This window comes from Mixophyes fleayi, chromosome 12, assembly GCF_038048845.1.
Source record: "Mixophyes fleayi isolate aMixFle1 chromosome 12, aMixFle1.hap1, whole genome shotgun sequence".
NCBI classification, from domain to species: domain Eukaryota; kingdom Metazoa; phylum Chordata; class Amphibia; order Anura; family Limnodynastidae; genus Mixophyes; species Mixophyes fleayi.
The window spans coordinates 26,668,757-26,682,506 of NC_134413.1; the positions used below are offsets into that span (position 1 = coordinate 26,668,757).

Here is a 13,750-nt window from a genome sequence, read left to right on the forward strand (position 1 = left end):
TGATCACAGCATAAATTACCTGATAATCAATGTATTCATGGAGAAATTCATAACACAGGAAGGAATGGGAATATACATTTATTTTCAAATTCAAAACCCTGCACTGTGGCCTAAACAGGGACATACGATGTTACAGCCTTTATGAATTCATTAAATTGTGGTGTCACCTTTGCTTGGCTTGGAGAGCTATTCTCCAATAAGCTTAAATAGCAAATGATATGCAATTCTTCTCTAATTAACAATATCCTCAGTAAGTAATACATTTCCATGAAGAACATTAATCAGACCTGACACAGGATAAAACCATACCTGCCTACTCACCCGGAATTTCCAGGAGGCTCCCGAATTTCGGGGAGTCCTCCCGGATCCCGGAAGAGTAGGCAAAACTCCCGAAATTTGCTGAAACTCACGGCACTGAATGGAGGGGGCGGGGTTTAATCATGTCATTAAGCTCCGCCCCTCAATTCAATGCGGTGAATTTCGGCTTTTTTATAGTGGGGGCGGGGCTATGGTGACGCAAAATGTCACCACTGTCATCACTTGGCAAGATAGCTGCAGGAGGCTTTCACATTTCTATCAATATGACCCAGTCTGACACAGAATATTTACTTCTGGGGAATTGATTCTGCTTTCTGCTGTGCTTTGCTTTTTTAACCCCTTCATGACCAGACCAATATGTACATTGTGCTGGTCTGACAGTTTCACTGAGAATAACTTTTTTTCTCCTAGTCTACATAGGGTTTATGTTGTATTTTATTCAGAATAGATCAATCTTTCTTTTGGCAGCCTACCACAATAGATAGTGTTTGATTTTCTGGGACTTGTATGGGCAAACGATGAGGGAAATAAATCATAAAATACACTTTTCCTTGGTTCTTCCCAAAGTTGCTTTCACTGAGTTAGTGCAATCCCAAATATTTACATCAAACTGTAAATGCTTAGTTCTCCCCAGTACATCAATACCAACTAATAGTATAACTCTCAAAATGAAATTGGGACAAAATTAGCCCCACCCCATTCCACGCAAAATCCACCCATAAATGCCCACTCTCTCTCAAAAACGCCCAGTAACTTCACTGTTTGCTCCTGAGGAAGTCTTGCCTTGATCGAGACGAAACGCGTTGAGCCTTGCTGTTGACCAGCTGTGTTCCTTGAACTATATGTGAGTTCAGTGTTTATCATTTTATTAAAACTTGTATTGTTTATCACATTGTACCCTCTTCCATTTTTATTATACCGCCGTTGGAGGAGTGTTTCTCTATTGGAATACGGCTGTCTTCAAGGAAACATCTCCTGATTATTACCTTTGACGTTATTTGAGCTTCTGTTATCTGGTACACATATGATATATCCTTCACATATAGATGTGGTTATTGGCTTTCCTGGCTAGTATATATGCACCCGGGTTAATATTGGATATCACATCCTTTCAAGTTGCTGTGGTGTTCCTAGCCTCACGTGGTGCATTACTTTTTACATTACAATATTACGCTATGTCTGCCACATTCCGTCCACTACTATCTTGGTATTACACTATGAGGCGCCCTGCCTGTGCTTTGTTTCAGTGACTAATATCTTCTGGATTGACTATCTGGATTCAGGCTTCTATGTGGCTGCCACTCACACATGAGTGAAGTGACTGTGGACTTTTCTAGTACATTGGGACTATTATATCTGATTATTGTACTTGACACTATTAAGTGTATGAATATTTCATAATACTTACCGATATGGTAGATAGCGCCAGAGTGTATCAATTGTTGTGTTCCATATATATATATATATATATATATATATATATATATATATATATATTTATTATGTTATACATATATAATAAATTGGAGAGCCGTGCAAATTATATCGTATTATGACGTTATTTAGTATACAATAATATACTAACTGAATAAGTAGATAACAGCTGTGCCATATTTTACAGAAAGATGACATATCATTTTTGGTGATATGTGCTATCCAATAGGGCTTTGGGGCACCACATTCACCCCCGCTTTTTCAGGTGCGTGTCCTCACGCATTAAGACATAAAGGTGGTTGTTCTTTATCAACTCAAATCACACATCTACAACATTTATAATGGCAAACATTTTCAATGACAACAGTTTTAATATACATTATATATGTGGTGGTCGGGTACTGATGGGATTTCCTTCCCTTACCTTGTCCTCCAGACACGAGTCAGGTTCTTTTTTGTTTGGATATCCGGTGGTCAAAAGATAGATACTTCAATGAAAGGGACAAGGATTGGTCAAATAACTTGGGTTTATTAATAATGCGGTAAAGATAATTTTGGTAAGCCACCGCGCCACTGACCCCTTCAACTCAATGGTAATGACAAAATATTCATTTGATCAATATAGAGCACAATAGCATTTAACATATAATATACAACTGGTGAGTATAAGGCACAATAGCGATAACAACTTCAATAACAATAAATACATTTTTAGGTAAATCACTTAACATTAACATTCATCTAAAACATTTAGTGCACCAATATTATCCCTGGTAACGTTACCATATTTTACACTCAGTCCTGGGCTGACCTGTGCACAGGAATTTTGTAGTACATTAAATCTGTCAGCATGGAGGAAAGCAAGTGGAGGAATCTGTGACAAAGGTGATTTGCAGACCTACTGTACTTTCAACTAGAGTTCCTTCATATGATCGACTTCCAGCAGTAATACCTCTTATCTCTCTCAGCCCATTAATATAAACACAATTCTGAGTAGTTAAAAAAAATGCAGATGACCCCTTTATCTTTCAAATTCTTACACACTAATGGAAGTGAATAATAATTTGTTGATAAGAAATTCTAGGAAAGGCGGTGCAATATATATATATATATATATATATATATATATATATATATATATATAACAGTCTCTGTTTGTATCTTAGTCTGTGTGACAATAATGTCTGTGTCAATCACAATACAAATTATAGACTTGTTAAAGCTTTGGGTTACCAATATAGCTAAAATATATATATCTGACACTAAGTTAACACTTATTTACCTCATCATCACTAATAAGTGTGGCTGACTAGTGACCAATGAAGGACACGGAAGATGAATTAGGCCAAGTCATGCACAAACTGACAGAAGCTGTAAAAATGGGATAAGTGAAATATTGAAGCCAAAACAGGCACTAAGGTCATGGCAGCGGCAAAGAACAGGAACAAAGCAAAGGTCATTAGCAGTAATGTAATAGACAACAACCATGACCTGATTAAGGTCCTGGTTGTTGAGGTCCTGATTCACACCGTCCAAGGCTAATACGCTTGTAGGGCCCCCACGCTTTCCATGTCAGGCTAACACACGGTCAGTAAAAATGAACCCCTCCTTAATTTAATATCTGATTTCTTTTATTCCCCTTCCACCAATGTTTATGTTTTTGTGTTTACGAAACATATTTCCCTTTTTTGCAGGGGTTATGGTAATCTTTTTCATTCACTTCGTTTTCATTAAAATCAGACCTGTATAGCAAAATGGAGGCATGAACAAGCGCTACTTAGGGTAAAGATGTGAAGGAGGAGGGGGCTGTCACACCTGCTTCTGTCGCCATCCTTGTCTCACTTGCTCACTTATCCTCAAGTGCCCGCCCAAGGATGACTCATTGCCTTCAGCTTTTACCATGGAAATATGTCAAGATTTAAACCTTACTACATTTTTCTTTCATGTCTTCTTTTTAATTTGGAGAGTATTCTCTTATATTTTAAAATTAATTTAAGTCTACTCCTCTCCCTGTCACAATTTTACACCCTAGTCTTCAGTCTAGTCAGCCTTATAGTAGTCTGATAGATCTCTCCTGCAAACTTACCTTATTAGATCTGGGGTGTATGGAGCTAACAGCAGTTTGCAACTAGTATACAAGTAGCACTGCATCAAAAAAAATTTAGTGGTACCACGGCATTTAGTTTGCGCTTAAAAATGCAAGTTCAAACGTCAGGGAAAACCCCATGACAAATATGTAGAAATGCTACTGTAAGCATTTTTACTTGCATTTGGGGTCACTGAAGCAAGAAGTGTTCCCTAAAACCACACTGCAACACAACGCTAACATTCCTGAATGCAAGCAAAAATGCCAACGTCAGGAAGTTGGCCCCCGCGGGATGCAGGGGGAGGAGGACGTGCGCGAGGTGGGGCAAAGCAAATAGCGCCATTTTGGCCACCGAAACATAATGATGCAAACGCGTCATTTTACAGTGGGGGACGAGGCCAAAATGCTGCGATTCTTCTGGACATTTCGAGGGAGTTGGCAAGTGTGGGTTATGCTGACATTGTAAACATTCAGTTCCATTGTCAGGCCAGTGCGGGCTTATTGTCATACAGCTAAAGCCATATATAATATGAGATATACTGAGCACGGGCTTGTTTCTTCGCTGGTTTTGTTTCAAAATATTGCCTTATTGTCATAGCAGCTGTCCATCAAGCCTATTTAAGGCACACTTGGGTGTGACTTACAAGCCAGCACTTGCTAGATGCAAACCCTTATACCTGGGAGGTGAGTGCATCTGATTTTATCTGCATTTTAATGGTATTTAAAGCATATAGGTTAGTGTAGAACCTGCATATAATGAGGTGCCCTTGGCGCTGGGATGCAGGCTTAAATGTTTTATACAAAATATGAACTAATACCTCATGTTTTCATTTTGCTAGACACACACAGATATGCAGTGTTAAGGATAAGCCCTAACAACTGTCTTTTTTGTTTTGTGTATGTGCTGTATTAGCGTTAAAAATGCTAGTAAACATATTTAGTTTAATGTCAGTGGCTATGAGGCCTTAAGCAATCAATATTTATCTTTTCTTAAGATAACTCTTTTAATTTCAACTTCAACCCTAAAAGTCACTTTAGCTAGTTCCTTTTAGAGAGCATTACCAGTATGTAGCAGAGATATTGAATTGAATTTTCTCTTGGTTTCACTTAGCATTATACCTATAAGTTAATATTTGTATTGTATTATATATTTGGAATACATTATTCAAAATGTAATATAATTTCATTATAATTAACTACAGTAATAAGAACGTGACAGACTTAGCAACAATGAAAGTTTCACGGTACCCAATGTGAGGTGTACTTGGAAATGGCTTTTAAATGGTGAATTGTATACACATATACGTACACTGCTGCGTTCGCTTCCCGACCATGGCATTATCTGTGTGGAGTTTATATGTTCTCCCTGTGTTTGCGTGGATTTCCTCTGGGTTCTGCCGTTTTCTCCCATACTCCAAAAATATGATAGTAGGTTAATTGACTGCTATTAAAAACTCCTGTTCTCCATTCCAGAAATTACCCTAACTGATGAAGTGAAAAAACGCACATATACTTTATTAAGAATAAAAGTAAAGTGACTGGCAAAATTATCGATCATAAAAACTTGGCGGAAACTAAAACAGGTTTCAAGTTAAAAATCCTCTGTTCAGATAATGGAGTAGAGTACAAAAATGAGAGACTAATAGCTTTTTATAAAAGCATGGCATCAAGTATCAATTGGTCATTGCCTACACTCCTGAGCAAAATGGCGTCAGTGAGTGGGCCAACAGCACAATTGGTTAGAGAGCGTGAACAATACTCCATGACGCAGCTTTAGATAAAAGATTCTGGGTGGAGGAAGTGAATACCGCTGTTTACCTAAAGAATTGCGAGCAAATTGTGGCGGTGCGCGGGAAACCGCCAGAAGAGACCTGGTCTAAGGTAAGCCAAATGTCGCACATTGAAAGGTGTTCAGATGTAAAGCTTTTGCACATGTACTGGAAAAGAAGAGACAAAAACTTGACCCAATGTCTCTTTCACGTGTCATGGTTCTAGCATTGCAATGAGAGAAAGGGCTATTGACTGTGGGACATTGAGGGTAAAAAACTCATCGAAGCCTGAAAAGTAGTTTTTCACAAAATGGAGTCTAAATTCCAAACATTAAAAGTCGATGCACCCAACACTACATCACTAAAGGCTGTCATGCTGAATATGCAAAAGGGCAAACGCGTGGATATGTGTCAATCTGCTACTGAGAAAAGGTATCCTACAAATGATGCACAAACACAGACTAGAAGTTCATTGAGTGAAAATAAAGGCAAAACACCGCACAGCTACAATGAGGAATTTGCAAGGCTTGTTTACAGTGAACTTCAAATTTGCAGGAAGCAGAATATAGACGTGATTGGAGTGAATGGAAATCTGCAATTAATAAAGAGCTAAAGGCTGTAAAGGATAATTGGCGTGAACATAGAGAACTTATAGTTATAAGCGTTAACCCATGACATAATTATGTGGAATAAGGCCTAAATCATAACTGCAGTGTAAATATGGTATATCAAATGAATCTATTGATAAATTGAGCTACTAAAGTGTAAACTGTGAAGCCAGAAAGTCTGCTGTGTGTGTATTCGGTGACTCTGCACATCCCAGTGTTAGAAGATAGCAGTGTCACCTGTAGCAGCTTCAAAGGCCCCTGCTGTGAGCTATATCCTGACACAAGTTAGTTTTATGAACATCTGAATAGATTTTGTGGGGCCGTTCACAGTTTGACATACCTGCAGACAAAGACTGCATTTGAAGGCCTATACAGGTATATAGATATATGAACTTCAAAGGATAATGTCTTCATAGTTCATATTTTGGGAAATCTGTGTGCCACTCCACACTGAGGGACAGAAATCACACCCGGGTTGTGAATAACAGGTACTGATGGCATCAGGCAACAGCTATAATCACATGTCTTTGGGAAAGGTATGTCACATTGTCATAATTTCATAATGTTTGGCATTTAAATGTGCGGGAGATTATGACCGGTTTATTGAAGAGGGAGTTATGCCTGTGGGATATATCTGTGGAGAGTTACCAAAGGTCAAAGTTTTTGGAATATTTGTGAGCAAACTATAGTGACACCCAGGAGACATCCCTGCCCCCTATTAGTATCAACATTGCCGCTGTGAAGGCTGTCCCATTTAATTTTGGGTGAGAGCGCTGTTGTGGGGCGATTCAGCAGGTCTTTAACCTGTGTGATTAGTAGAGAGAGACTTAAGTGCTGGAATCATGTGTAACCTCATATAGTCAACACTCAAAGTTACGAAAGCTGGGAGCGTGTTCGTGACAATAATACATAAATTATTGTGAACAAACTAGTCAGTACATCTGTAGACATGAGTATAAAAATCAATAAAGCTATATGTCCAACTACTGAAGCAGAGATAGAGGAAATGAAAATAATTCTTTATCAACATGTTATTGGGAAATTTATGTATGCAGCCATCCACACAGGCCCAGATATTATGCCTGCTGTAAGCCGTGTCAGCCAGCGTGCAACAAATTCAAGGAAGCTACATTGGATTGCTGTATATTAGTAAAGTTTGTTATAGCTAGTAACAATTTCAAACGAGGGGGAGTGTTTGGAATCAGTGTAGTCTGTTATCTCTGTGTGTGTGTGTGTAGGTCTGGTTCCTATGACTGAAGCCGTGTAAAATCCCCACGTTATAAATCAGACTGAACTGCTGTAAGAGTTTATTTGCGTTGGGTGCTCATAGGAACTGGTGATGCATCGCATATGAGGATTTTATATTATTTGCCAAACCAATGATCCATGGATTTATTACAGATGAAGACCCTGGATCTAACTGCATTTTGTTTTTATGTGATTATTTGACTTGAACTGCTTTAATTGAAATCTCGCAGCCTACCTCCTGCGATATTACCAGCATCTCAACATATTACTGCTTATGCTCTGTATGTTATTCTGGCCAGAATTGATCATTTTGATGTCACAGTGATACTTATTACATTAAAGTTCATTTAATTTTAACACACCTGCAATAACACATCTTCATGCGCCCTAGAACCTAACACAATAATTTTTGTATTGATCTTTAGAGGGTGGGAACTGCCCCTATCATTATATAGGCTCTACTTAGTGGCTGCACTTACATCCAGTAGGAAGCACAGCTTCTCCCACTACCATTGTTTAATTTTTTCAGTCCAATCCTCTTGAAATATGTAAATAGGTTTGCGGCAAGATGGCAACATTGCTCCAGCCATTGGTAGGAGTTGGGCAAGTTTTGGAGCTAGTTGTGTAGACCAGCGCAAAAATGAGATGGCCGATTTTAGTAATAGGTTATACAAATGATGTGAAGGGGGGGGGGGCAGTGTGCATTTTTAGAAGTGTTTCTTGATTGGTAAAAAAGGCACAGCCATTTCAACTCCTCAAACAAGCGGAAGGCTGGACACGGCACAATTTGCAAGTTTACATTTGAAATCAGGCAAATCAGCACACACAGAATTTTTGACGTTCTATACATTCCACTTAAATCTTGCATCAAAATCATGCATTATAGGTGAGTTTAAAGGATTCTAACAAGACTGATATGTTTTTTTATTTAAACACTCCAGTACGCAATAAGCTATCCTTGCTCCCACTCCTCATGGCTTCACATAACTGAAGGCATTGTAATGTATATTTAGCTTTTTTAAAATTGTGCTCTCAGGTTGGGAGAGAATCTCTGACAGTTTACCCATTACTAGATCAACTAACAAACTAGAAAACACTAAGGGAGCATTTGCATTTTATTTCAATTAGCTCCTATCTAATATATTCTGTAGACATCTACATGAAAAATTCATAGACTCTATGAAGTATGCTAGCAAATATTTAATAACCTTGACAGCAAGACTTAGCAGTATATCAACAGTAGAGAGAGGGGAATTCGGACAGACAAAAAGGCAGATGGGAAAAATAAAAAAACAGCTGATAGAATGTAGAAAGTTGTCTTAAATATTACTATGTAACATACTAAAATCAGCCAAAATGAAATCTGCATTTGTTTGTTTTAATTAGTTTTTTTTTTCTACATTTAACATTTTAATAAATACACCACAGACACAAGCAATAACAAATCTCTGGGTATGTTCATATTGTGTCATTTTAACCTCCTGCCAGTATTGTACATTTATTTTAAATACAGTATGTTGCAGGTTTTGCCCCAGATTTCATTACCCGTAAAATCTGATGAAAAAAGAAATCCAATAAAAGTCAATAGAACAACTCAGATTTGTCCAGTTGAATACTGCAAAGTGTATGGTTGTTTATAACAACCATAGAAAACAGAGAACTCTGTACAAGAAACCATCTTTTAATCTGCATTAACATGTTTCTATTTGTGATGAGTATTTATAATATATCATAGACTCAAAAAAATCATTACCGTACCTTACCTTGCTTAAGTTCCCGTCTTGCTCAAGTTCAACTGCTTTTTTACCTGTCTAGTGGAGATGTTGGTATTAATTTCCAATTCCACACCTACTCCTAGTGTGTACACCCACACCTACTATACAAATGAACTGATGTCATCATTTAAGATGCTTTTCCCCATGCAATACTGTGCTGGCATTTTTAGTCTCCTTCGGATTGTTACGGACAATATTGCACTGAATATACAAACAGAGAAATATTACAATATTGCAGAGGTATTTATGTAGGTTATACATTTATTTCATTTGCGAAAAGATTACGTAGCTGTGCCACATATTTGCTTACTAGTTAAGCAAGACACATAGATTTTCACTCTGCAGCAAGTTACATATTAATGTCTTCATATCATCTAAGTACTGCAAATACTGTTTTAACAAGAGAAGTAGGGAAGGTAAAATGATGGCTTACATAACAGCTTCCCCTGCATGAAAGAACACAGTGTAACATTAACAAATATGTATGCAAACTTTCCATGCAGGAATTAAACTGTTTCTGTTCCTAAGTATAAACACCTCATGTCTGGTATTATGTGCATAGTTGTCAACATTTAAGAATCTTTTCCAGGAACACTTTGCTACTACATTGGTGCATCTAAGCATGTCACACATGAGACTGTCTCAATGGACCCTTCATTCTCCTTCATGTCATGTTTCACTAAATTTCATTTTAATATAAGTTTTTAATTGTACAACTTTTTAATGAATATTAATTTATAAAGCCGCGAATCAGAAGAACTGCATCTAAAGGCTAGAAAATAAGAATGTACTGTGCACTTGGTCAGTGTTGAAAAAACAGAGATGTGCATGGACAACATTTTTACAGGGACAAATCTCTAAAGCCGGCAGCTGTCACTGGAAATTAAGGACAGATGGCAACTATGTATCTGCCCGATGGGAAGTGTGCATTTCATTTGTTACAGCTATAGAGAAAAAACTGTTTTGCAACCTATGTTTATGTTTATCCAAGTTCTGGTTCACACGTCTGCAGCAGGTTATGTTAGCAGGAAGGTGAGTCTAAGCAGTCAAAGGTTGAATTACAGCTTTGTGCACTTGCTGCACAGAAACGTACTGTGTGTCAGTCATTTTGCAGTAACTCAAGTGACTCTATTCTCATCTGTTGACAGAACTCTTCAGCGGTCTATAATAGAATGGGAGGTACTTTTATCAGAGCTGCAATTAAATGTCAGCTTACCAATGTATTTACCTTTCGTGTGCGTTTAAGTATTCATTTACGTGTGGTGTGTACATACACACACGATAGATAGATAGATAGATAGATAGATAGATAGATAGATAGATAGATAGATAGATAGAGAGATATAGATATATTAGATACAGAAACGGTGCGCACGAGAGTTAAAAGTTCAGTATTTGGTAGTGCTAATTCTTAATCGTTGTATAAGTCCACGATACTTTAAACACCAGCAGACCATACTCTGCGCGTCATTCCCTTCAAATACCCGATCTCCACGGGGAACCACCTCCTGACGAAGTCCTCAAGGATGAAACGCGTAGAGGTGATTGTGGAATATCTGTGAGGATCACACTGATATGATATCCCCACTTGGATGCTAGATACCTACTGATTTATGCCTGAAAACTTTTCAGTTCTGGTACGTGTAATTTTAATGTTTTGGAAATAAACATTTTACTTGGATTTTACACCATGGAAGCGCCCCTGTCTTTTTGATGTTATAGATATAGATATATATATATATATATATATATATATATATATATATATATATATATATATATATATCTATATATACAAGTTAACCCGTGCATGATACTCATGCATTCTAGTCAAATTAAGCTACTTAAGGTGTTAAAAAGGTTCTTGTCATGCATTTGGGGCTAGGCCAGGCCTCCTCAGGGGAAGAGCGTTACTTCCCGACGTAAGCGCCCTTTTTTAACGTGGTTTTGTCCACATGTCACCACCTCATCATTTTTCTCCATCACCTTATCCTTCATCTTTATCGCCACATCTATCCAGACAGACACAGGGATCTCTCTCAGCGGTCCTGAGTATCACACTCCTCTCGCTCTGTCACCCCCGGCAACCACTCCCCACTGTCTCCCCCGGCAACCACCAACCACTCCCACCTGTCACTTCTCCTTCAAGAAATATATATTTTTTTTTTTTAGATCTTTATAAACACTTTTAACAATTAACAAATTAAATTAACAAATTAAAAACATCTTAGTATACCAAATTTCAGCCCTTTCTGAGGTTTTTTTTCCACACACACACACACTAAGAATTTAGTAGGTCAGTGTATAACTTCGCCCAGCAGGTGGCGCTGCAGCTTGTTTTTTGTTTTTTACACACACAGACACACGCCACTGGGCTTTTATTTAGTAGATACATACACACATACATGAATAGATAGATATACACACACACATACATAAAGATAGATATACACACACACATAGATAGAAATACACACACATACATACATACATACATACATACATACATATACATGCACACATACATACATACATACATACATACATACATACATAGATAGATATACACCATGCACACATAGCTATAAATATATTTTTATATATATGTATGTGTATATAAATGTATATATGTATATATGTTCTTATTTAAAAGAATATATATCTATAATGTGAATATAACTGAGATTTTTAGCTATTTAATTAGAAAAATGAAACCTAATTTGGCAATACTATGTATACTATGTCTGGCTGCTTATTTTCTTTTCTGGATAATACCTCTTATAATCGGGAATCTCTTACATTGTTTCTCTCTGAAAGGGTCAAGTAAATACACAGCACTTACAATAGGAAACAATGCAGTCTATAAGTCATGTATACGGAGTGGTGCATCACTTACTAATGACGCACAGCATGATCTTACAATGTATTTTTTCTAATTGTTATTAGAAAAGCCTAAAATAGAGGGGGGGGGATATAGTTCCCAAATACATCTATACTAATTTTAGGAACATATCAGAGCTGATAAAAATAAAGATATTTTTGATAATGCAGTGGCGCACGCAGGGGGGGTTTCTGGGTCTCCAGAAACCCCTCCCCTCCGCTAACACTGTGCTCCTACATACGGCACATTACTATACAGCTGCCGCGGCGCTGTCAAAGAAGTGTCCGCGGCGGTGTTTTTTGTTTGTTTGTTTTCTCCTGCGTGCGCCCCTGTAATGTGTATGTTTTTGAACACACTGCAGTCTTCCTACCAGTAATCCCATTTAGATCACCTAACAGAAAATATCTGATTACAGTGAATAAGAGCTTATGGCTGAATGACAAATCTAATTACAATATCAAATAACGCAAGGTCTGAAGCAGTATGTGCGTGATCAAATTTCTTTATTCTTTGAAAGGAAGTTGAAAAATGTCTTTAGCATAAATGCAAATGATTTTTGTCTGCATTTTCATATTTTCTACATTTATGTACATCGTAAATATCATTGTAATCATCAGCAGAGTGTTGATAATCAGTAAATGAGGAAAAATAGAATCCAAGAGCAGGTACCAACTTAAATGGATGGGATGGTTAAATTGGGAAATTATGCAGAGAAGAGTTACAGACATAGAATGACGATAGTAACAGGTGGAAGGAAAAAACACATTGTCGGAATGTGCTGTTAAGGGCCCACTGAGGAAATTCAACACTGGGTGCCCAGGAAATAGTGCTTGAGCCAGCGCCGTACTGAAGGGTAAAGGACAGATTGCATTTAGGCTAGTGTTGGCAAAAAAAACATATTTGTAGCAGCGTTGATACAAGATTCTAAGTAACAGCTTGACCTCAGTACACTGGTGAAGCATGAAGCATGACTGGATCCACGGCCAGTGGCAGGAGGGGAGCCTGATTGGGGTGGTACACCTGTCAAACTGTAACCCAGGTGTCCTAAGGTGAGTTGAGGACGGACAGAAACCTCCCGTGGAGCAGAAGTGCTACCACAATCATAAAATCAATACGGCACCAAAAAAATCCCAACATATCTACAGTATATTCCCATAGAAAGCATAGACGTGGTGGAAATACCGTTTTCTATATCTAATTAATTAAAACCTGGATCCAGCACATAACACATAGGGCGTGTGTCTCAATGGTTTAATTACGTACTTGAAAGTACCTAGAGACCAATAACAATCAGGGGGTAAATGTATGAATCTCCGGATTCTTCATCTCCAGCGTGTTCAGCCTCTTCAGCGCTTAAATTTAAAGCGGCGCTGCATTGTAAAGGGAAGTTTCCCTTTACAATGCAGCGCCGCTTTAAATTTAAGCGCTGAAGAGGCTGAACACGCTGGAGATGAAGAATCCGGAGATTCATACATTTACCCCCAGGTGTCTTTCAGTGCATTCTGTGCATATCTATGAACTTGGTACAGAGATATCCTAAAGTATCTTTACAATCCTTAAGGAACAGCAGTCCCAAAAAGATGAATAAATCCTTAATAGAGCGGATCAATCACATATTTGTAGTAGGTTTG

The 13,750-nt window shown here is 37.8% G+C and overlaps 1 protein-coding gene across 4 annotated transcripts in view; it reads right to left on the reverse strand.

The window, feature by feature from the left end:
- Positions 1 to 9,283, reverse strand: part of LOC142109295 (carbohydrate sulfotransferase 9-like) — a 53,307-nt gene extending 44,024 nt beyond the window's left edge. For all 4 annotated transcript variants that reach the window (XM_075193421.1, XM_075193423.1, XM_075193422.1 and 1 more), the window contains exon 1: positions 9,227 to 9,283. The gene's annotated coding sequence lies outside the window, so the exon portion shown is untranslated. The remainder of the gene's footprint in view (positions 1 to 9,226) is intronic.
- Between the last annotated feature and the right edge of the window lie 4,467 nt (positions 9,284 to 13,750).